Below are 23,920 nucleotides of genomic sequence, written 5' to 3'. Positions count from 1 at the left end.
GGAGACCTCATTGCAGTTACAACTTCCTCATGAGGGGAAAAGGAGGGACAGGCACTTATCTCTTCTTGGTGGTGACCAGTGAGAGGACACAAGGGAATGGCATGAAGTTGTGTCAGGGGAGTTTAGGCTGGATATTAGAAAAAGGTTTTTCACCCAGAAGGTGATTGGGCACTGGAACAGGCTCCCCAGGGAATTGGTCACAACACCAAGCCTGATAGAGTTCAAGAAGCATTTGGATGATACTCTCAGGCTCATGGTGTGATGCCTGAGGATGATTCTGTGGCAGGGACAGGAATTAGACTTTGATGATTCTAATGGTTCCCTTCCAACTCAGAATATTCTGAATAATCTATTATCTGAAATCACTTAAGAATTGGAGTCATCATTTATATGGACTGTAATTCTACAAATATGATCTAATTAATATTTCACGTCATGAAAAATTAATAGCATGTATATATTGCTATATGAACACAGTGCAGTGACAATTCTCCATATTTTGATAGAAATTAAGAATTTACACCAATTTTGATAACTAATAATTTTGCATTACCAGAAGTGACAGAATATAAGTAATTGAAATGTATAAAGTTGCACTGATCTTTGCAAAAAGTTGAGGATCAAAATCAAATATAGAGAAGGCTAATTCCACTTTTGCCACTTTACTTAAAATTACAATAGTAATGTGTGTAAAAAGCATTTCACTAATACTCTCTAATAAGTTAAAATAAAGAATCAAGCTTTCCTGAGTGAAACAGCTGCTAATCAAAAACAGCCTAAGTTTTCATCTCCAGGTACTGCATAAAATTCATAGTGTAAATCTTTGATATCAAGTGAATGAATGTGCCATGATGATATGGAACTTTCATTAAAATCTTGAAACATTTTATAACGGGAAACAACATACAGTTGTAGTTTGCTTCCCTGAGCAATGATTCAATACACAGCAAGTTTTCTTTGAGTTATATCTATTTTCCAATGAAATCACAACTAATATTAAAAGTATCACAGCAAATATTCTCTCGATGAAAGCTTCAGATTGTCCTACTTGTTTCTCAAGTGCTCAGTTCAGCTTATAAATAACCTTTGAGACAATAAAGGACATAGATGTATGTGTTTTATGTTATATTTTATTTTCACTTGAGAATCCTTAGATAAGAAGGTTTCAAGATGTAATATAGCAGAAAGATACACAACGTTCCCAGTTTCCAATGCCAAAAATCCAGGCTTCTCTTGTATTCCTTGAGCTAACTTTCTTCTAGTTTTCCATATTTTCCTGTACCTGTCAATAAGGAAAAATCAATTCTGCCTCATCATAGTTGAGAAACTGCACAGTGTATAGCCCTTGCAAGGACCTACATAATTCAGAAAAAAACACCTGCTTGCTCAAAACAATCACCTCTGCCAGGAAGCTTACACCACCTGGGAGGAATAACGTGTGAAAATATGCAGGCATATGAACAAGTTATGCAAGCTTAGGCATGGGTGAAATGACAACTAATTACTAAGTCACCTCACAGTTGCTGAAATGCTGACTTCCTTATGACTGTGGCAGCAAACTACGGCACTTTCAGTCAGGAAGATTGTATTTTGAAGGAACCTGAAGAGATAGGGAAGAGACAGGGAAGGGGGCAGGGAAAGGTGAAAAATTCTTTATTTTAATTAGCTATATTCTTTTAAGAATTTTGAGCAAAAGTAAACATAGATAAAACAGGACTCTTCCTTCAGTAAACTCTTAACAGAATTTTATTCCTGCCACCATCTGTATCTAGTGATTAAAAGGAAAGTTTCTTCAAATATATCATCTAACACGGCCAACAGCCACAGCCCAACCCATAATTCTCTCTCGTAAGCTTGAAAATAGTCAAGCCATTTAAATAAAATACGATAGTCTAGTTCATTATGCAGCTAAAGAATAAAAATTAAATTCAAACACTATCAACGAGGTTCCTAAACAGAGAAAACTGATTTGTTTGTCATTATTTCTATGGAATTCAGAAGGGAAAAAAATATTTGAGTGCTTATTTACTCCATTGAAAACTCATCCTCTTAAGTCAAATTGAAAATATCATAGATTCAAATTCTGGATACTTAATTTGATTCTGTAGTGACAGCCCTACAGGTCTGGACTTTTCTATGGATATGCATGTAACTTGCTGAGAGTTAAATGAAAAGTGGTATTAACCAATAATTTAGCAATAGAAAACTACTCATAAACAGATAACAAAACTAGCAAGAACTGTTTCCTTATTGTAAGGAAAAATATTTTGTGCATTGCTCTATCCATATATAAAGGCAGCAAGTAGTGTTAATATTCTTTAAAAAGCAGCATCACTTAAAGATGGTCCTTATAACTGAGTACTGCAGCATGTTGGCCTCACAACTGACTGGTTTAAGGACCTCCTGGCTGGAGTTGGTGAGGATTCCCAAAACTCACACAGGTATGATTGTCTTTTTTATAAGGTGAAGCCCATTGTGGAATTCAAAGGCAGTTTTGCCTTAAGGGCAAACATGCCAAACCTAGGCAGAAACCCACTGTTCTCCCTCAAATGTTCCTTTATCAGTCAAGTTTTTTAATGACACACAATGCTGTCATAGTATAACAGAAGCAACATTTAAAATGGAAGTAACAGCTTCAAAGTAAGAAAAAACACCTAAAGATAATACTGTAGGATGGTCTGCGACAGAGCTGGAAAAAGAAATTATGAACACATGTAAAATTCACACTTAAAGACACTGCACACTGGGACAGAGCACACACAGTGGCTAGCTGGTAGGGTAGATTAACAACTTGGTCCACATAAAAAAAAAGAAAAACAAAATACAGAGTTCTAGGTGGAAGGTGACGGAAAGGGGCTGACAAAGAAAAGTGTGATCTGCAGAAAGATCTCTGTACTGAGAAAATTCTATCTGGGCAAGGGCTGAATTTCCTTGCCTATAAACTTCCTCTATTCTGAGTTATGGTCAGAGTTGAGACAAAAACAAAACTCAAAGTTTCCTGGTCAAGAAAAAGATCCTATAATTGAAAGTAAGAGCTGAGACTGGATGGATGGAATGGTCCTCAAATATTAGCACCCATGAAGTGTGACAGTGTCTTTGTCCATAAGAATAAGGAATGAGAAAAAGGGAAACCCCAGAGATACAGCCTTGAAGGCTCTGGAAGAGTTCCAACAAACCAAGAAGGATTAGATGATGCAGCAATTCTCATATGGAAATAGTCAAATGGGAGTGGAAACAGTGGCAAAAAGGTCAGAACATGGTAAGGTTTTAACTTGTGAGAAGGCTGATAGCACATCAGGGTCAATGGTTAGGGTTTAGATCTAAGAAAAAGAGAAAAGCTAGAGCTCTGGTAACTGAAACAGGGCTATAAAGGGAAAGCTAAAACAAAGAGGGTGGAGGGGAGGGGTGGGTGGTAAAAGAATTAGTAAATTCCCTGAAAATTTTGTCAGCTTGGTCTTGTCTGGGAATAGGGATATAAAGCACAACATGTTTCTAGGTTAGGATTTGGATTACAATTCCCTTAGTGTTAGGGGAAAGAGAAAACCTAGAGCTCCTGTTGGACTGGGGGTGCAAACAGACCGAAAAAGTGAGGGCAAAGCTGTAAAAAGAATTGTCCCCTGAGAACTTTTTCTTCTGGGCCAGGGCACTGAGTCTTGAACAAAGGCTCAGCTAAGGCCAGGAACCATATTAAGAGTTAGAGTATTGGCTGGGAAAGAGACAAAGCCTACAGAGGCTGCAAAGAGGCTGACAAAACGAGGCTGTCAAAAGAATTGTTCCCTCAAGGCTTGCTCATTCCTGCTGTGGCATTGGGCATTGAGCTAAGATTCAGCAAAGGAGAAGGCCTCAGCCAAGGAAGAGGGTTAGGGTCAGGAAAGAGAGAAAACCTACAGCTGGAACTGGGGTGGGGTTACAAAGGGGCTTCCTGAAAAGGTGTAGGTTTCAGAAGGAATTATCCCCTTAGAACTCGATGTGGAGGTGGTGCCAAAACCTAAGGTAGGGTTAAGGTTCAAGCCAGAAAAGAAACCAAGCCTTCGGCTGCACTTACAGTGGGTCTACAGAGACACTGCCAATGAGGGATGTATGCTGCACAAAACATTCTCTTTAGAGAATTTGTTCACCTGGGTCATGGCATCGGTCTTGGCATAGGATTCATCTTCATTTGGATGGTTTATTTTTAAGGTTTGTCTCCTCCCCACCCCTAATCCTAGCACCAGCTGAGGCTTTTTCAAAGACAACCCATATGGTTGGAACCCGTATGTTGGAATGCTCTGGAACAACATTTTTGCTGGTCCACACCTCCCTTTGGCATCCCTGCTGCATCACTCCAACCACAGCACAAGGCTTTCTCTTTTTTGTAACCACAACCATAAGGTTAGGTCTTGCCTGGATTCTGTTGCAACCCATTGAGCCAGAGTCCAGGTGAACAGATTCCCATAGGACAATCCTTTTTACAGCCTTCCCCTTCCTTGGGCACAGCTGCACTCTGTGGTTTTCTCCCTTTCCAAACGTTTGATCTTGACCAACTTTGTCTTGGCTAAGCTGCACCCCAAGAACCAATGTCACAGCCCAGATGAAAAAGTTTTCCAGGGGACAATTCTGTCTGCAGCCTATATCTTTCTTGTGGCAGTCCCTTTGAAGCTCCCCTTCAACAGGATTTCTGTGGTTATTTTTTCATGATCCCTAGGAATACCAAGTGATAAGCAGACTGCCCTCGCCCTGGTTCCTGCTCCTACCAGAGGCTCCACATTCTTGAGAAGAAAATTCAAGTATCAGAAGTTCATTTTCTTAGAGGATTTTTCAGTGTCCTAAACACAGCTATCCTACAGTTTCTCTTTTTACTAACTGCAATTTTATTCCTAAGTATAATCCCAAACATAATACAAGTTTAGGGACTTCCCTTCTTCATTTTACCCAGAAAAGGATTTACTTCAGGGGAAAATCAGGCCTACGGGGTGATTTTTTTTTAAGACAGCCCTTCTTCTGCACCACTCAAGCTGTAGCTCTAGGCTTTTTCTCTCAATCATTAGAGTTGAAAAAGGAAGTAAGTGGTGCAAAAATAATTGTTTCCTTAGGAATTTTTCATCTTCACTGGCATTTTTTTTCTAAGGTTCATTTCAGGCTTTGGGTTAAAGTTATTTTTGACTGAAAATCCACAACTGAGTTTGATTCCATCTGGACAGCTGCTGACAAAGAAACCCATGGGCAGACTCTAATATTCTCCTTGGAAGAACACTGAATCTTTGCATGGAGTACTGTTTTTGGTTTATGTATCAGCCAAGCATTTAGGTTAGCGTCAGAGGAGGCAGAGGAGGTTTAGAGACAAAGAGAAATCAGAGATGTAGTTGTAGTGTGCATGTACGTGCATCTCATGTGCGTGTATGAGATGCAGTCGTAGCGCAATGTACCTTCTACTGTTAAGTAAGAGCTGATGCTACAACTGGAGAATTGCATCATATTTGTCTAAGCGTTTGTCTGAATGGTGAGGGTTTCCTCTCCTATGGTCCAGGCTAGTCTTAGGGTACTCAGTAAATATTAGGTTGTTGAGGAAAAGAATTAGTCCAGAACTTCAGGAAGACTAAGTCTGGAAAGGGACTGCCAAAAGGGAACTGTGAGTTCCAAAAAAAATATTCTTTTGGACAGTTTTCAGTATGGACAAAGTCTATCTGGTCTTTTGTGACACTTAACTGAGGTGTAGGATTTGGTGTTACGGCTTTTGTTACAGTTGTGAGACAGAGAAATAATAAAATGATACTTTGAAGACATCTTTTACAGTTAGTAAAGACTTATGTGAAAATTAGTTTCTTAGGAATATTGATTCCTTTTGGTTGGAGTACTAGCCCTGTCCTTGGTCAAACTGCAGTTGTTGCCTAAGGCTAGAGCTGCACGAAAGAAATTTCAGAACTGGCCTTTCAGGGGGCTGGTAATGGACTGCCAAAAGAAGCTGAAATTCTCCTACAAGGAAATTTTTGTCATGACTGGGCTGGCAAGCTTTTTTTCTGAGGGTCACCTTGCATTAGAGTTTGTGTTGAAAGAAATACAGTAATTTGTTTGAACATGTAAGATGTTTCCACTTTTACTAGCCTTAAGTAACTGGCAGAGTAATAGTGGATTCATGTGCTTTGCATGGTACCATTAGTAAGGAGTCCTTACGCTAGCCATAACAAGGTGCCTTGTAAAGGAATGGCCTTCTTTTTCCCCATTATACAGCAGCAAATGCCATAATCTTGTTAACATTATTTTGACATTGAAAAACCTACATGTTCTTGTTTTGTGTGACATTACTTTATGGAGTCTCTGTTGCATTATATGCATGCTTACACACAAGTCTGCTCCAGTGTTTTCTATAACAACTGAAAAGCCTTAGAACCATCAGTAGTGGTTAGAATGTGTTTACAGTGACTTTCAAGGAAATAAATAAATTCTATATAATTATTTATTCTATATAATTATTTAATTGTATAATTTCATTTATGCTCATCACCACAGTATCTGTGTTTATGTTTGCTGCGTGCTGCAGCAAAAGCATCAAAACAACAGTTTTAGACCTGTAAATATAGACACATGACATGGATTATATTTGAGAGAACATAAATATGACTCTTTTGTTGCTTCTGACTGTTTGGACAATCTTCCATAAACAAAACGTGGATGACTGAACAGCGCTAGTCTGAACATGCCTGTTTAGGAGAGTTTTGTAATAAACCCCTCTTTTCTCAGGGAGATGCTTATGCCTTAGGCTCTCTGCAGTAAGAAACAGAATCTAATTTTCATAACTTGAGGGAGCTCAGATTCTGTTTTTCAGTTTAGCTCATTAAGAGCAAGAGAGATCCAACTCTAAATATAACCAAACAGGGTAGTGCATTCATACTGGGACTTGATTAAAACCTACCTCACTTTCTTGTCTAGGTATGAGCAAACCAATATAAGTAAAATAGGGAGCCTCTCTGAAAGGCTCTGACATAAATAAGGATGGTTATGGCAGCAATGGTTATGGGAATAGTACTAATAGTATTGCACTGACAGCTCATATTTAGTTTGCTCCTTTGGACTACTTTCTATGAAGCTGACCCAGTTTATACCTATGTTGCTTCTGCTTTTCTGAGCATAGCATCCATTTATCAAGTCAGAATTCAGACCACTGTTTTGCATTCTGCATCAAACATTACTTTGAAATCCTCTTTCACATTCTGCATTATCATCTTTAGACTTTTAAAGCCATATTCTGAGTAAATTATAAGATCTTGTATACTAAATGACTGGTTTTAACTTTTCCATTTAACCTATTTTTATTATTATTTAAATCTCATATTCAGTAATGATTTTATTCAAAGGACAGCATAATGTATATGCACTGTGCTCTGTGTAAAAAATAAATCCTATAAAACTGCACAATATCACTGGGCATATCACTAATTATTACAATGAAAATATTAAAGAACAAGAAAATGTGATAGTTTTCAGCTAGATGATATTGAAAAGTTCTTCAGGTTGTTTGTTTGTCACTTAGAGCATAATACTGAGTCAAAAGCAGGTATGTGGTATATTTTGTTGTTCTACCTGCACAGGAATTCTGAGTATTCTAGTCTGTAAATCTATGCCTGCCCAGCCATGAGCTAATCACAGAGGCAGGAGTATCACAATGGAAAGTCTAAACACATGTTAGCAGCTGGAAAAAAGTATCTGCTCCATTTTCAAGTCCTTACCTGTTGGTATTAATGAGAAGTGTAGATATCTTCGGAGACAAATGACACTTTTAAGGATAAATATTAATTGCAGCAGCTGCTATATTTCATCTTTTATAGGTTACAGAGAGAAACTTTCTATTTACATAGATGTGGAGACAGGTGAGCAGGAGTCTTAGCTGAGGGTAAACAAAGGTTAACTGATTTTGCTCACATATTAAGCTCACTCCCTTCTCTCTGGAACACGTAGCAAGTAAGTTTCATCCTCTGTTTTAATTTATGTGGCTCTATGTGCGTATGTACACGTGCAGATATGGGTTTGGACTGATGTCCTATCTTTTCAATTGTTTCTCTTTTTCTTTTTTCCACCTCAGTGACAGTAGTGCTGTGTAACATTGTAACACCAGATCATTACAAGAAAACTATTTTGGGACTGTGTTCATTGCAGTCCGGGATCTAATTGTCCAGGCCTAAGGCAGTATCTGTACAAATGCTCTAAAGAAATATCACTGGAAACAGCCCAAAAGAGATTTACCCAGGTAGTGAGTGGTCATGTTCATACTACATCAGGGCACAGGCTTGTCCATGTACTTGCCCTATGGCAACAGGGTTATACTTAGAGCTGGATTGAGACGTTGTTACACTCAAACTCCTGTTATGGGCAAAAGGGAACATAACATATAAATGAAGCTAAGAATGTATTTTTATTTGAATTAAAGTTTTAGTGGTATAACAGCCTGAATTAGACAATTAAATGTCATGGTCCTCAGTGCATCAGTAGGTTTTAATTGCTTTGACCTCCACCCATGTCCAGGAGCTGCAGTTGAGCTCCTTGCCTGAATTATGCTGTAGATGTGTTTGTGCTCAGCTCTATACCTAGCTTGGTTTTGCTTGTTGCTTTGTGTATCTCAAATCATCACTAGACTGCAATCATAATCATCCTCCCTAATTTTCTCAGGTCTATGTTTCTGTTGGAATGAATTCTGTCCCTCTGTGCATTGTTGTTCCCATATTGTTCTCTACTGTGGAGCAGCCAATAATCCTAACCTTTTACATATTCCCTAAGGTTCTTTCTTAGAGGAGATCAATAGTCATTTGCCCAATCTGATGTCAGGATATGACTGTGACTTACATTGTGCAAGAAACAGTCCACGGACATTCTCTAACCCTCCTTCACTTCCTGTACACTTAAACAGGCACTTAAAACATCCAGAAATCCCTTGAGTAATAGTTTTTGCTGTGAAAAATAGTTGAATAGATATGCCCCCAGCCTGGGCTTTTATAACCCTGATAAGGCATCAACTGCTACAGCATAGGCAGCTGATGAAGAATCAAGGCATAGAGATGCACCTTACCTTTTATAACAGCAGCAAAATTGCATATTTTCTACCCAAGCTTTATCCATCCTCCTTCAGACTGGAATGGCTCAGCAATCTGTGCTGCTCTCCATCTGTGCCTCAAGATACAACAAAGAACGGAACTATCATGAAGACTCTGTTAACATGCTGATATGAATTCTTTCAGCACTTGCATGTTAAGTATATTACTAGGTTTTATAGGATGAAAATAAAGATCAGGAAGAGAAAAAGTAAATGCTTTAAGGAAGACTAATCTACAATGGTTACTGAGTGAGACATGTTTGAAATCAGCAGCTCAGTAAAACATCTAATATTCACTCCCAGATGCTGCCACCTAGAGTCTAACATTATGACATTGTAAACACAAGAATAATAGAGTAACTTTCAAGCAAAAATATTGTATTTGTCTGGAGGTGGAGGTATTGGTATTCAGGGGAGTATGTGACATGAAGAAGTGAAAGAGCAGACAAGCAGGCAGAAGGCAATCTTAAACTTGAATTTTGTAAGTGTCTTCCTTCTGTTCTGGTCAAAATCAGATCTTATACTGAAAGGTAGAACAGGGGAACTTAGCATGAGAAAGCAAATTGGAGCTGCTATTCTGTACATTTATCAGAATACTTAAAAATATATTTATTTCCATTTCAATTTCCATGTCTGAAAAACAATGATCAGCAGAATAAAAGATATTCTAGTTGAGCAGCCTTGCCTTCAATTTTGTTGAAAAAGACTGCCAGTTCTCAAATAAAGTCTTAAAGGAAGCATATTTAAGCTTCTCTCTCTCCATCAGTAGAATATTGCAGAAGACAAAATATCCCCATGAGGCAGCCTAACTGGAAATCCAAGGCAGCCTGGAAAATGAGCTATCCTGCTATGCTTTAGAAATTGCAAACAGCAGCAACCTAGTTTCTCAGCTAACCTGAAGGACCTGGCAGTATTTGCTACAAGATGCCTAATTCGGTGCCTGGACTCTCACACTGCATGTAATTTGTTTAGAAATGAGCTATGAATCTAAGTCTCAATTTACTCAACAAGATATGGTTTGATTAAATGTGTCCAGATGCATTTGTAAAGGGATTATAGATTTCAATTAGGAGTAAGCAACAACCATTAGAAGATCATACTTTTTCATACATACTTTAACAAGCGGAATTGGGGCAAGAAATAAGAGTATGATAGAAAAGTCTCTCACTTCTTTCTCCCCTCCACTGCATAGTTACTGCTTCTTCACACTCAAGTGCTGTTTTCTTTCAAGTTCATCTTATTGCCCTTTCCTTTCTCTTTGTTGGCCTGTTGTCAAATCAATGGTTTCTAGTTCCACTGAGCTCTAAAGATGGTTGTGGTCCCAGTAACAGGCTGATCTGCAACTCTTTTGCTTGCTAGTGAATGACAGCAAACAGATCCTTACTATATTTCATTGATCCAGAAGGGTTAAGCCAATTATTTCCATGTTGTTGGTTGGGGTACTGCTTGACTGAACTAACCACCACTCCCTTACCTTGTTTTGTGTCTATGCTACATGGTGGAGAACAGGCTTGAGAAGACAAGTGTCTGCTCAGTGTCTGATCAGTGAGCCCCACCATCCTCACAGATGGTGGCAGCTGAAAAAGCCAACTCCCAGTACCTCCTGCTCAATAGGTTAATAAGCCTCACTTGCACCTACTTTGTCAAACTGCATCTGAAAGAGTCATATTGCAGAACCATGCACAGGAGGATTCTCTGAGCACTAAAGACTGATTTGGCCCCTTTGTGTAAAACTAAAGGGATTATTTACTGCACAGGCTGCAATCTGTTCCCTTCTAATGAATGGACTCATACCTCTGCTGCCTGCAGCAGAGACTACTGTCACAGAGACGTGCCAAAGTGCAACTTGAAGCCGTGCTGCTAAATTTTCTTTCCACCAAACAGGATTACCTCCTTCAAAATGGAAATGCTCCCTGGCTATACTGCTCTCCAGACTATGTCCGGGAAGTCTGAAAAGCTGTCACCTGACATGGGCCAAAATCATGCTAGAAAGAGTGTTAATTGTGCTGGACCTTACTTGGATCTGTGCCCTGGTCTTGAGTAGTTTTGTGTCCTCAGAGAGCAGGAACTCCAAACAGTGATGGAAATAGGTATGAAACTGATTCTGAGCAGGATGCTGGTTCTTTGGTTAGAAATATTATTTTAAGTGCCCTAATTCCTCTTGTGAGAAAATAAGAATCCTGAATGAGAAGTGAGAGCAAAGGTAAGAGGTGTTCTCACAAAGGTGAGAACAAGATAAATCAGCTTATTCTACCTGTTTCCTTCTAGGGGTGTTATAAAAAACCATTACTGAAATTAATAATAATCATTTGTGACACTCAAGAGAGTAAGGTTCTAACACGTTTTACAGGTATGTTCTCAGAAAGTCCATTCAGTCCCATACGATATCTCCCAGGGATTGCAAGGAATGGGACAGGGAAGATAGCTCTTTATGTTAATAAACTGCCAACAAATCACCTCATACTTTCCTTCCTTGCCAGAACTGGCTGAAAATGGGATGTCAGAGAGAGCAGCTTTCCTTTCATCTTTCTCAATTCCTCCTAATCTCTTGAAAAATAGCTCCTTAAGAGTACTAAATGTAATAAATCATGTGGGCTATATAAGAATGTATATATATATACACACTTATATTCCTGACAAAAACAATATTGCCACTCCCATTTCAGACAGTCACATCCCACTTTGAGGGCTATATATACCCTGAAGCACAACAGATATGTCTGCTTGGTTATGCCACTTACCTGAAGCACTCTTCTCCTCACTGTCTCTTGGTGATCAGCTAGCTGTATAATGTGCATCCTTACAAAGTGTATAAATGCCCACAAGGAAATTTAAAGGACATGGCTCTTCATTCTAAATAACAGGTACACCTAAGAATGGAGAGGAGGCAAACTGAATAAAAAGAAGTTAGAGTGGACAATGATTGATGCACATATCTGGGTAGAGTTACCTTTTCTCCTCATCTACCATTGTGGTGGTTTGTGATGTCTACTATTATATAGACATCTGACCTGTTAATGTTATGGTCAGTCAATGCACATGCTCAGATTCTATTCCAATCTACAAAGCCATTCTGCATAAGTTTGCACTGTATTGGAAAACTCCATCTGCACACATCACCAATGCACTGGCCAAACAGTACGGAAATGACTCACAGGCAATGCACTACTTAAAATTTTGCCAAACGGGGCAAGGATTGGAAATTTTGTTGCATCTGCCATAATATTTAGGTCAACTTTCTCTTCTGCTAGGGAAAGCAAACAGTCTTCCAGACCAGATGAATTCAAAAGGAAATCTCACAAATTCTGCCCATTCATTCCATTCACATATTTCTATTCACTAGTTACAGTTCCTCACTATTTTATTTCTATCCTTTAGCGTAAGAGTTAGGTGCCGCTTTGCACCAGTGTTTCCAATAGTTATTACCAACCCATGTCATTGAGTAGACTGCTAAGATCAAACCCCTTTTCTACAAGAACAGCACAAAAATACGGAGATTCTTATCCTGCACTGATCACCTGGTCTCTTGCTAATCCTTATTTGATGGAGCCCTAGACTGAGTGCACATTTAATTCTTTTAAAAGTACAGAAAAATATTAGTAAAAAAAAAAAGTTGGAGTTTACAGTATAGATAGAGAAATGAAAAACCGACTGAGGAAAGGACAAGAGAAAGTGAGAAACACAGGTAACAATTCCAAAGCCTCACAGCGGACTCACATGAGGAACTGACATTAACTGTAGCAGGAAGGAGCTGACTATATCCCAGAGACATCTCTGATTACATCAGCAAATGAGAGAATGAGAGGACAAAGAGCTGATGGGTTGGAATGACCTGAGGTAAATTTATCCTGAAAATCAGTTTGTACAGGAAATAAATTTTAAAGATATAGGTATGTTTCTGAAAAGCACCCACCTCTGTGCCATTTTTCAGGATCACAAAACACATGATGTTAAAGGTACATTAGGCACAATTGTCACAGGTAATAAGCAAAACAAGATTTAGTTAAATATAAAATTATTAGACCAGACAATATCACTGAAAATATTTCCTTCAGAGGGTATTTATTAAGTTTTTAATTTAAATTGCAATACTGTTTATAATAGATGCTCCATATTCAGTCCTTTTCTCCAGAGTTAAAACTAAGAAACAGAGAAGTTTGATATGATTCAGACAGTGATAGGATTAAAATGTAAAATCCAGAAGGTAGCTGCCTGGGAGAATTAAATGTCAGCAGTCATGAGCAGTGGTAAAGTCTTTTCACAACACAGACAAGTTTTAATGCTTTAAAATGGAATACATTCAAGTGTTAGGTGAGGGGTTTGGAAGGTCTTTGTGGGTTTGGTTTTTTACAATGTTTTTTTGAGAAAACAGAAAGTATTTCTAAGACTGCATCCTGGAGGAAATATTCATTTCCCTACATCTCACAGGATCAGAGAAAGGAGTATCAGGACTGTGTTCTCAGAAACTCATTTGCTTCCACCGAGCAATGCCAGTACTACTGTATTCCATGTGGCAGTTCTTTAGAAACTCAGACGACCCATATTTATTTCAGCACATCATTTTTTAGTGCTGCTCTAGGTAACAGTTTTGATCTCTAATTCCATGTGTGGTTAAAAGCTATTGATGTTATCATATTTTTCATATTTCAGTTGAAATCTACTAAACCAATAGCCACTGTGGTGTGTTTCCTGGATGCACAGCTGGGTTTTTTCAGCAGTTAGCCTTTGCAACTTACCCTTGACTCAATGAAGCTGAAAGACATCTGACTTTCAGTTAATAGAGTGAGGCAGAGAGCATTTTTCAAGGTATTGGAAGGCAATCTCAGCAGGATTATAGGCATACAAAAGAAAACATTGCTGTGCTTTCTTCAGAGAGACAATTAATACCTTATGTAGTGAGGACATTTCACGGACCTACACTCCTCCACCCTACCCCCAAGGAAAGGGTTTAACTGCCTAAGTGGCTAGAAAGGCAGAGGCAAATCCTAGTCTGGGTTTACAAAGCCATTAGCCTCTCAGTAAGTCTACACCTGTAATACTGTGCTTAATGTGGGCCCACGTGTTCATATTTAAACTAGCTACATAAAGGACTGTTTTCTTAACATGTCCCTATTAAAGCATTTTAATTGTTCTTTACCTCACATGCCAGCTACTTGCAAAGATTACAATATCTTAGCACAGTTATTCTTTTCTTATATTCATGCTTGCTTTGATTCTTTATTCAGCAGAGGACTGACGAACAGGAGAACAATGTTAGTGCCTTCTGGGCTTGCCATAAGGGAAACTGAGATGATAAGTGTAATATTCCCAAGAAGCACTCTGTCAAGAACTGAAATATATAAAAAAGAGTGACCAACTTTCTGCTCTAGGCCAGCTGTGCCTCTTCAACACTCACAGCTTTACTACTGCTGACAATGCAGTACAAACAGGGAACAAACAGCACTTGCATGCAGAGCATCTCTTGTACATCTTGTGTAACTGTACGCTGCATGATCCATAACAATTCAGTCCCGCTGGGAAGCATGGACAAAATACACCATTTCAGAAATTACAAATTCTGACTTTTGATCCAAAGGAACTTCTGTTACAGATCTTGCATTTTAAATGATCTGTTTTCTGGAGTTGTAAATCTTTCCATCATAGTAATACAAAATTTTGCCCAACACATGTGGTCTCAGATTTCCCTTTCTATTCCTCTTATACAATGTCAGTCCATTTGATTTGGTGGTCATACTAGTCACCTCTGAAGTTACTCTTCTCAGGCAGCTGATTAGCTACGGAGAACACAAGAAAAATTAAAACAGCAAAAAAAATCCTGAAAGGGAATAGGTTCACTCTGGGATCTTTTATTTTATTTAAATAAACAATGCAATTTAGATTACAGAATGGGAGAATCCAAGCTTTGGCTCCAATTTCCAGATGCTACTTCAAGCAGCAAAGCAAATGTGTTTAAGTGGATAACTCCTTTGATTTAAGAATTAACTTATAAATTTAAAAATGGTGTTCATTTTCCACTACTTTCAATCAGTCTTCACTATTGTGAATTTATTTTCTATAAAACAGATCTGTGAGTTTCTGAAATGTCTTGGAATGAAAAGCTGTACTATCAGTGTCATGCTGCAGCTACTCTAATTCATTGGCATTTATTTTACACCATTCTTCTGTGCAAAATCCAGGAGTAAAGTAATGGAACTTATTTATAAACCATCCATGATGCTATCAGTTCAATAGTTACAAAACGTGACTTTTATTTCTGTGCATTCTGCTTTCCAATCTTTTAAAAGATTATTGCCTCAGAAACCTGAAAGCTGCATTCTTGTCATGTAACATACACACCTCATAGCCCATTGCAGAATAATCAGAGTTTTATACAAGCATATTTAATTCATTGGCACACATATTTTCCTTCATTAGGTATTTCATACTTCATTTCATAAGGTTTTTTACTACATGGAACTAGAATGCCTGGCTTTAAAAAGTCTAGATTCCTGATTTCATTAAATAAAATTTGTTGCAAGGAGAGGAAGAAAGGTTTAAAGAAGTCATAGCTGATTTCTGAGATTTGAAATCTGCAGCAAACAGATCTGAGTTTATTATATGGCACTTGAATTGAAATATCAAATTTTGACTATACAATTAGGATTCTGTGAACTCCACTTCATTTTTTTTCTCCATTTTTTAAAACTCCATTCCCTAAGACTTCTCCCACAACATGATTTTTACCTCCACATAATGGTGGGTTGACCTTGGCTGGATACCAGGTGCCCACTGAGCCACTCTATCACTCCCTTATGCAGCTGGACAGGGGAGAGAAAATATAACAAAAGGCTCAGGGGTCAAGATAAGGACAGGGAGAGATCACTCAGCAGTTACCATCATGGGAAAACCAGATGTGACTTGAGGCAATTAGTTTCATTTATTACCAATCAAATCAGAGTAGGATAATGAGAAATAAAAACAAATCTTAAAACACTTTCCCCCCCCGTCCCTTCTTTCTGAACTTAACTTTAGTCTCAAATTCTCTACTTCCTCCCTGTCAGTGGCTCAGGGGCAGGGGAAATGGGGGCTGTGGTCGGTTCATCACATGTTGTCTCCGCTGCTCCTTCCTCCTCCAGGAAGGATTCTTCACACTCTTCCCCTGCTCCAGTGTAGGGCCCCTCCCATGAGAGACATGAACTCTGTGAACTTCTCCAATGTAAGTCCTTCCCACAGGCTACAGTTCTTCACAAACTGCTCTAGTGTGGGTCCTTCCCATGGGATGCAGTCCTTCAGGAACAGACTGCTACGGTGTGGGTCCTCCAAGGGGTCACAAGTCCTGCCAGCAAACCTGCTCCAGCGTGGGCTCTTCTTTTCATGGGTCCACAGGTCCTGACAGGAGCCTGCTCCACCTTGGGCTTCCCATGGGGTCACAGCCTCCTTCAGGAGGATCTAATCAGTGTATATAAATATCTGAAGGGAGGGAATGAAGAAAAGGGAGTCAGGCTGTTCTCAGTGGTGCCCACTCTTAGGATAAACTGTAATACAAGGGATTCCATCCAAAGAGAAGAAAAAAATCTTTTTATTCTAAGAATGGCCAAACCAGATGACCTCAAGAGGTTTCTTCCAATCTTAACAATCCTGTGACAACAGCTGCCACTGAGACGGTGGAAAATGTCTTCAAAAAGCAGTCTTTAAAAAGCAGTCTGGAGTTCCTCTGCTGTTTTTATTTTTACAGTCCAGAACCATGAATTCCATGAAATCTGGCATATTACTTAGACCTTAATTCCATGCATTTCATTTTTTATTCTTGGAATAATATCAACCTCCATAACTCCAATTTCATGGTTTCTGAGTAAACATAAGGAGTGAACCAAAAAGGCTTTAAAACAAAAAGGCAAATAAAGAACTCAAAACATATTTCTTCAATAAAAAAACAAATTAAAAAATATAGATAGAAAGCAAAAACTCATAATTCTGGAGCTAAGCTCAGGTTTTGCTGAACATTAGGGACAACTATTGCTCACTTGATTGCCACGGAAGTTAACTGCCAAGCCTCTGTTTGTGGCTCTTGTTTGCAGCACTCCAGTCACTGCACTCCTGAAATGCCAGTTAAAAAGCAAACAGGAGCCAGGCACAATCATCTCCCACTCTTGTGCAAGACCTTCCGCCAGCAGGTTCGTTCTTGTAAAATGAAACACGACCACAAGGGCCTCATGGCCACAGCTCACTTAGCGCATTAACACCATTACCGCCACGTGCTCCTTCTGCCCATGCTGACCTCACAGCAAACTCAAGTAAAATCACAGGGAGATATTGGTTACAAATTAAATAGACACTTCCCAATTTCACCTGGGGTGACAGTCTCCATGAGTGCTGAATAATCAAACTCAATACATATCTTCCTTCTCCAAAATGCATTTAAGCTGTTCTAAGCAGTTTTATTGTGGAGTCTCATGGCTGAGTAATGGACAAACTTGAACCATTTCCTGTGATACTGCTTTGGAGGGAATACCAAAAGACCAGCAGAAACATCTACCATCTGTAAGCTAAATCTGAGTGTTCAGTGTCATTGCAGGTTTGATGAAAAGCTCAAGAGCCTGTTAGCACATCTGCAGAAGTCCACATTCCAATTACAAAAGGGAAGATTAATATCACCAACTCCAGTGAGCTGGAAGTTAGTTGACTACTTCAAAACGAGTAGTCCTTAAGCCCTATATGCATGAAGAGAACAAATGAGCACCTTCAGAAGATAATTCATCTCATCCTAAACCTGGTGTTTTAGACAAAATGAATCACTCTCTGCTGACACTTGAGTCACTTCGCTGACTATAAAACTCAGTGTTTAAACTTAGACAACTACTCAGATTTTAAGTCAGATAGGATGAAGGTTGCATAAAACATCTATTTTCTGAACTCTGTTATCTATATAGCCATTTTCATTGGGAATATCTGTTCAGAGACACCTAGAAAGCAAGTTTCATATGTTAATATGTTGAGCTAAAATAGAACAGTTGTTCTGCTTGAGGATGCCTATAATTTCAGAGGCTTGATGCTGCTCTAAGTTGAAACAAACAAAAAAATAATACAAAATTCACTCTTTGAAGTCTTTCTCCGAAAATACTTTTATTTGAGTCTGTTTAATTAGTTTTCTAGAAAGATGTTAAAATTCACTTTTTCAAATAATTTTATTGTTCAGTTCACAAAAGAAAAGCCAAAGTGTACAATTGGTTGTTTAACTTACACATGTAAACAGATTTTGGTAAAAGCAGTCAGGAAATGGATTAGCAAATAGTATGCAAGAACACAAGCAGAAACATTTGGGCTACTGCGACTTGGCAGGTTACCACGCAGGACACATCTCCTGTGGTGATCCTGACCCTGGATAGTTTAGACAACTGAGTCTCATTTCCCCTAGAAAATTCCAGTTGAAAACCAGTTCAGTTGTTTGCCTCATCATTCACATCTCGAGGTAGTTACAGAACCTCGCCATTCTGGTTGTCTGGGATTTTTTTTGCCAAATTTGTCTCCAACTTAATTATAGCTTTTTTTTATATGTCATATTTTTAATTCCTGATTAAAGGCTCAATCATATTTCAGACTTTTAAAAGCAAAGACAGATCCTTTTTGTAAAACAGACCCTCCATTCCCTTGTCCTCATAACATGTACCTACAGGTCTTACAGGATTTTTTTCCTTTTTTTTTTTTTTTTTAAGCTTGGACAGTTAGAATTGTGCATGATTCTGATAACCATTGTCTTTCATTAACCATTTTCTGCAGCATCAACACTCCCATCTTTACCAGAAATATCTTATCTGAAGCATCCTTGCGTCATACTAACACTTTTCACAAATATTACATATTTTTAGGTCACACTGATTCTGTAGTAGACTAATTCAACTAAAGTGTTACGGCGACACAAACACTAATGCTCATAAATTAAGTCAGTCTGTAAATCAGATGAAATAATCTAGATAGACTGACTCCAAAACAGCTTTGCAGATGGATGAGAGAACAACCCAATTACTATTTGTATTTTGAAATAAGGAACATGTGGTCACCTGTGAAGCGATGTGAGAGAAGGCAAACCAGTGATCCAAAGTTTCTATTCTCATTCAGGGCTGAAAGCAGCCCAAGGAGGATGGGAGAGAAACTACAGCCAAAAGCCTCTTCCCCTTTAAAGTGATGGAAACCACAGGGATCAAAGGGGCAATTTCAGGGGTGAAGAGGTGACAGAGAGACAGGCAGGCAGGCTTGAAACCTGGTTCCTTCATTTCCATTAAAATTCCCCCTCCTATGTGAAATACAGAATGCTGTATTTATATGAAGTACTCTTCCATTTTATGGCAATAGACTTTCAGCACCTTTAGTACCTGAATTTACACTGTGCCCTGAGCTGGCACTTCTGCTGATGTTTCAGTGCCTGTCAAGAACATGCAGAATCTCAGTTCCCTATTTCAGGATGGGATCAATGACAGCTCAACTACAACATAGGCCTAATAAAGATCACATCAAACTATGAAAATATACTACTGTGAAGTTTTCTGGGGATGAAAATATCTGGTGTTCTTTTTATTTGCATATTTGTCAATACTGCATTTTGAAATTATATTCAAAATAAATCTGTACTTCCTTTCTATCTTTATGGGCTTTTATTTTCTTCCTCTGATCTTAATTGCTACTGAAGTCTTTGCTTGGCATTGGATTTTGACCTTAAAAGTTTCTCTGTTGCATTTGATCACATAAATGCTTGTTTATTTATGCAACAGCATATATTTTATATTGTTTGCAATATTTTACAAGGACTTCTGGCTCACTACAAATAAAAATTTTATATACTACTTCAATGCTCTGTTCCATGACAGCTCAGTATATCAGAGTAAGATATACTTAATGCTTGCAGTGTCTCAGCATGACATGCTATGCTCTTACTGACAAATTGGTCTTTTATTTAGCATTAATCAAAATATTCAGTGGAATGACAAAATATGGGTATTTACAGTGGCTTTTGTTCTTTTCAATTTGTTCTACAAATACAGATACAAACATCTGATTTTTCACTGGTCATATGACTGAAACCTGCAGGAATACATGCCTCTTCCCCTGAATTATGTTCTAAGATCAGGTCAAACAAATGGTCACTTTAAATTCTGTATACTACATTTAACCTCAGAAAAGATTAAAGGGGATTTGGTTCAAAAACAATGCAGGGATTCGCTCATTTAAACATTTCACTACATTTAGTCTTTTAAGCTATCTTTGCCAAGAAAGAATATAAACTAAACTTAATACTTTAAAGCTTAGAAAAATTCATTACCACTAAAAATGTATTAACAAAAAAGAAAAGAGTTACTTAAAACAGTAAAAAACCTGATACTGAATATAATTTTATGAATACCTGTCTGAACCAGATGCATAAAGCATACAAACAAGGCAGCTGCTGATGCATTTAGTACTCATTTGTGAGACCTTCCATATACACGTGTTGTTTCATACCCTGTGTCTATAAATATTTGGCTCAGAGAAGACTTTATTATTGATATGAATATTCACTGCCAAGAAAGAACCAAATGAATACTAAATCTCTCCTATCTACAGTTAGGTAGGTAATCACACTAACTAATTGAAAGTATGCTGTTTCCTAACTGAACCAATTATGCAGAAAAGGCTGTGTAAGGTTGAGCTAAGCACCCTCCCACTAGCACAGCCACCATGCAACATGACAGGAACAAAGAAAAGAGTACAGTGAAAAGCGAACCATTCTGTTATTTATAACTGTGCATTAAAAAGGGACAGTGAAAATGAAAAAAAAGCCAAAGCTGCCCATGGCACACACAGCCAGGGTGAAAATCCTTCCAATGTAAGTCCAATAATCAGTTATCATTTAAAAAAAGCTTGGGCTTTATCCTGCCAGTTTTCTCTGATAAAGGAAGGGGTTATTAAACACCTGTTCCTTCATCAGAGTAATCCTTCTGAATCACCAAATCAAAATTGTTACTTAAATTTTGAATATCAGCACAATAAAAAGCAAATGAGATGTGAGGGAACCTTTTTGATTGCTAAAATCAAAGTAAGCACATTAATGAGCAAAACCTGACAGCTAAACCTTTTAAATTCACAAACTCATGTGTTTGGTAGGAAAAGGTGACCAGCAAGTTATGAAGATAATATGACAAATATGGAATGAAAGAACCATTTAAAAAATGTAATTTATACGCCATTTCATTTAGTTTACAAACTATTTTCAGACATCCTATTACACAATTATTTACTCATTTCCACCTGCATCATTTCTACTTTTTCATCATAACAGTGGTTACACCACTATTTCCTGCCTTTATGTTAATAAATTCCCTATATCAAAAACATATAGTCTGCACACAGTCCAACTGCCCTCTAAATATCAGCTAGATTCAATTCACAGATTAAAAAGGTGTGGCACTGCTCTTTCTGAGTGAATGGAAAATATACTATGCATATCAGAATTCCTCTAATTCACTTTTTATGCCAAACGAAAAGTTTTCTGATAAACCACACCTCTTAGGAACTTTGTTCTCTATTTTGCCTTACTCATTCTTTCTATGAATTTTCTATGAACTGCTAAAAATACTTGATGTGGTCAAAAAAATGCACATACTATAACTATTATATTATTACATTAATATTAGAATACAAAATTTCATAATGTACTTTATGTCATGCAGACAGCATTGATTCATTTTGACAGGATTAATAACCTCATCATTTGCTTTTATTGTCCCCAGTAAAGACAGGGTAATTAATATTCCCAGAGCGAATCGATGCAATTCTGTGCATGGCCTTCATAAGAAAGGCTTATTTGCTTTGCTTTGTGTCAATGAAATATAGCCATAAATCCATATTATAATAATTATGAAAAGGTTTATTTAAACTTTCACTATCATTAAAGCTACAAAAAGCTTCACACCTTTTTTATATACCTGCAACAATGAAACAAAAGCATTTCTGTTACTGTGGTGGATCTGAAATCAGTGAACTCAGGAGTACTGCAGTAAATTAAATGATATCAACTTTATTTTTCAGCATCATCCCCATTGCATAAAACAGATGCAAATAACATTAGTGCTCAGTTAACTGCAAGAGGTTTGTGCATGTTTAGTAAAACGAATCAGCTACTATCTTTTTAAAAGAAGATTTAACTTAATCTATTAGCTGTCTAACGAAAATTGATTTCTGCAGAAAAAAAATAAATCTGAATTGTTACTTCAATAGCAATTAGGTATAGAAAATATTAATGCACATGTTGTGCATGTGTACATACATCTCCAAAGAAAAGGGTCCTTATAAAATTTCTTTTACTGAAGACTCAAAACAGAGCCCGCAATCTGGAAATATCTATATGCTTACAACTCTTCTGTATTTATATGAATATCTGGCAACTGTGGCTTGAACTCAAGTCATACACAGAAGCGAAGGTCCACCATTATATTTCACTTTTGGATCTTAACTACAATGCCCAATTTGGCCAGTCCAAAGACAGATTCAGACTTTAGCTGAAAGGGAATCTCCGTAGCCTGCGGACTATACGCATAATTAAAGCACTTCAGATACATTCAAGGCTAGGTAGGAGGAATCCAGTTTTAAGTTCTCAGTTCTTTTTCTTGATGGTCCCTATGGTAGCCTGTTTCTATATAATTTTCATAAAAATAGCCCCCACAATTGCTATCACATTTTTCCCTATCCTTCCAATACACTATTCATTCCACAGAAATATGTCTAAATCGAGGATATGGCTAAGCAATTTTCCTCGCTGTCTTCTTTGGCTGTGGAGGAAGACAGGCACCTCCCTCCTGTGAGTAATGAGCGAACTCGGTTTAGATGTATGTTTTAGGAAGAGCTTCACAACAATTTGAGGAGCGTGTCTTGCTGCCTATGAAGGCTCCAAGGCCAGACCTCAACAGCGAACCTCAGATGTCTAAGCGAAATGAATCCTGCGTCTAGTTTCTCATTTCAGAGAAAATGACCAGTAAAACTGAAGCCACGGACTTATCCCTCCATAAACATGCTGTTACAACTTACTATGCCAGTACCTTGCAAAATATTTGTTCGCACTATTTAAACTGCACCCAGCATGACACCAACTGTGCCAGCAAGATTTTCCCGTGACTTTTGGCAGGCAGAGTCACAGCGTGATGCTCGGTGTCAGTGAAAATAGTGGTTACGCAAGAAATATGGAAGAACAATGGCATAGCCTGAGCAGCATGGACGCCTTTCCCGGTGTTGGGCAGCTCGCAGTCTCCTACTGCTGTCCCGCGGGGACAGTGCCGTGCACTGATGGCTGAGACTGCCTCTCCTTGCCCTGGGGCGGGAGCACTCCCTGAGCAGTGCCCTCAGTCATCGCCACAGACAAGCCAACTTCATGGAACAGCCGAAAAGGCCTTTAACTCGGTGCAGCTCTGGTCTCACGTATATAGAGATTTGGTTTGCTCCTCGCTGTGTAACAGCGGTGTTGCTAAATGGAGACACTAGTGACCTCATAACTCACTTGCACTTTAAATTTCATTTCGGTTTCCCGCAACGGCGGCTCCAAAGGCAGCTCGCATTTCCACAAACACGCTGAAAGCCCGGCTCACATCTCAGGCCCACCTTAAGCACTCCCCGCCCCGCCGGACAGGCCGCTCTCAGGCCGGCGCTGCTGACAACACCGTATGTCTGCTCCCGTGGCCACCTCCGCTAAGCTCCAGCTCCTGGAGTTAGGCTCGCGTGGAGAAACCACTTTTTTTCCCCCTTTTTCCGTGTTTTGCTGTTTGTTTATTTGTTTGTGTTCGATACGGCGGCCGTGAGGAGGCGCGCGGGCGGCTCCGGCCCGCCAGGCGGCGCTGCGGGCGGAGGTCAGTGCCCGCC

General features: G+C 38.6%; 2 long non-coding RNA genes across 2 annotated transcripts; both read right to left on the bottom strand.

Moving 5' to 3' along the window:
* Positions 1 to 1,114: 1,114 nt before the first annotated feature.
* LOC120325195 lies at positions 1,115 to 9,268 on the bottom strand. The gene is made up of 2 exons (XR_005567076.1): positions 9,038 to 9,268; positions 1,115 to 1,282 (listed from the first exon to the last, which is right to left on the bottom strand). It is a non-coding gene; the product is annotated as an uncharacterized LOC120325195 (long non-coding RNA).
* A 6,016-nt stretch (positions 9,269 to 15,284) lies between these two features.
* Positions 15,285 to 23,895, bottom strand: LOC120325194. Its single transcript, XR_005567074.1, has 2 exons — positions 23,663 to 23,895; positions 15,285 to 16,919 (listed from the first exon to the last, which is right to left on the bottom strand). It is a non-coding gene; the product is annotated as an uncharacterized LOC120325194 (long non-coding RNA).
* Between the last annotated feature and the right edge of the window lie 25 nt (positions 23,896 to 23,920).

This window comes from Pipra filicauda, unplaced genomic scaffold (genome assembly GCF_003945595.2).
Source record: "Pipra filicauda isolate LSUMZ 115617 unplaced genomic scaffold, ASM394559v2 scaffold128_size5466820_pilon, whole genome shotgun sequence".
Classification (NCBI taxonomy): domain Eukaryota; kingdom Metazoa; phylum Chordata; class Aves; order Passeriformes; family Pipridae; genus Pipra; species Pipra filicauda.
Note: the sequence above shows the minus strand (reverse complement) of the source record. Positions and strands in the feature narration are given on the sequence as shown.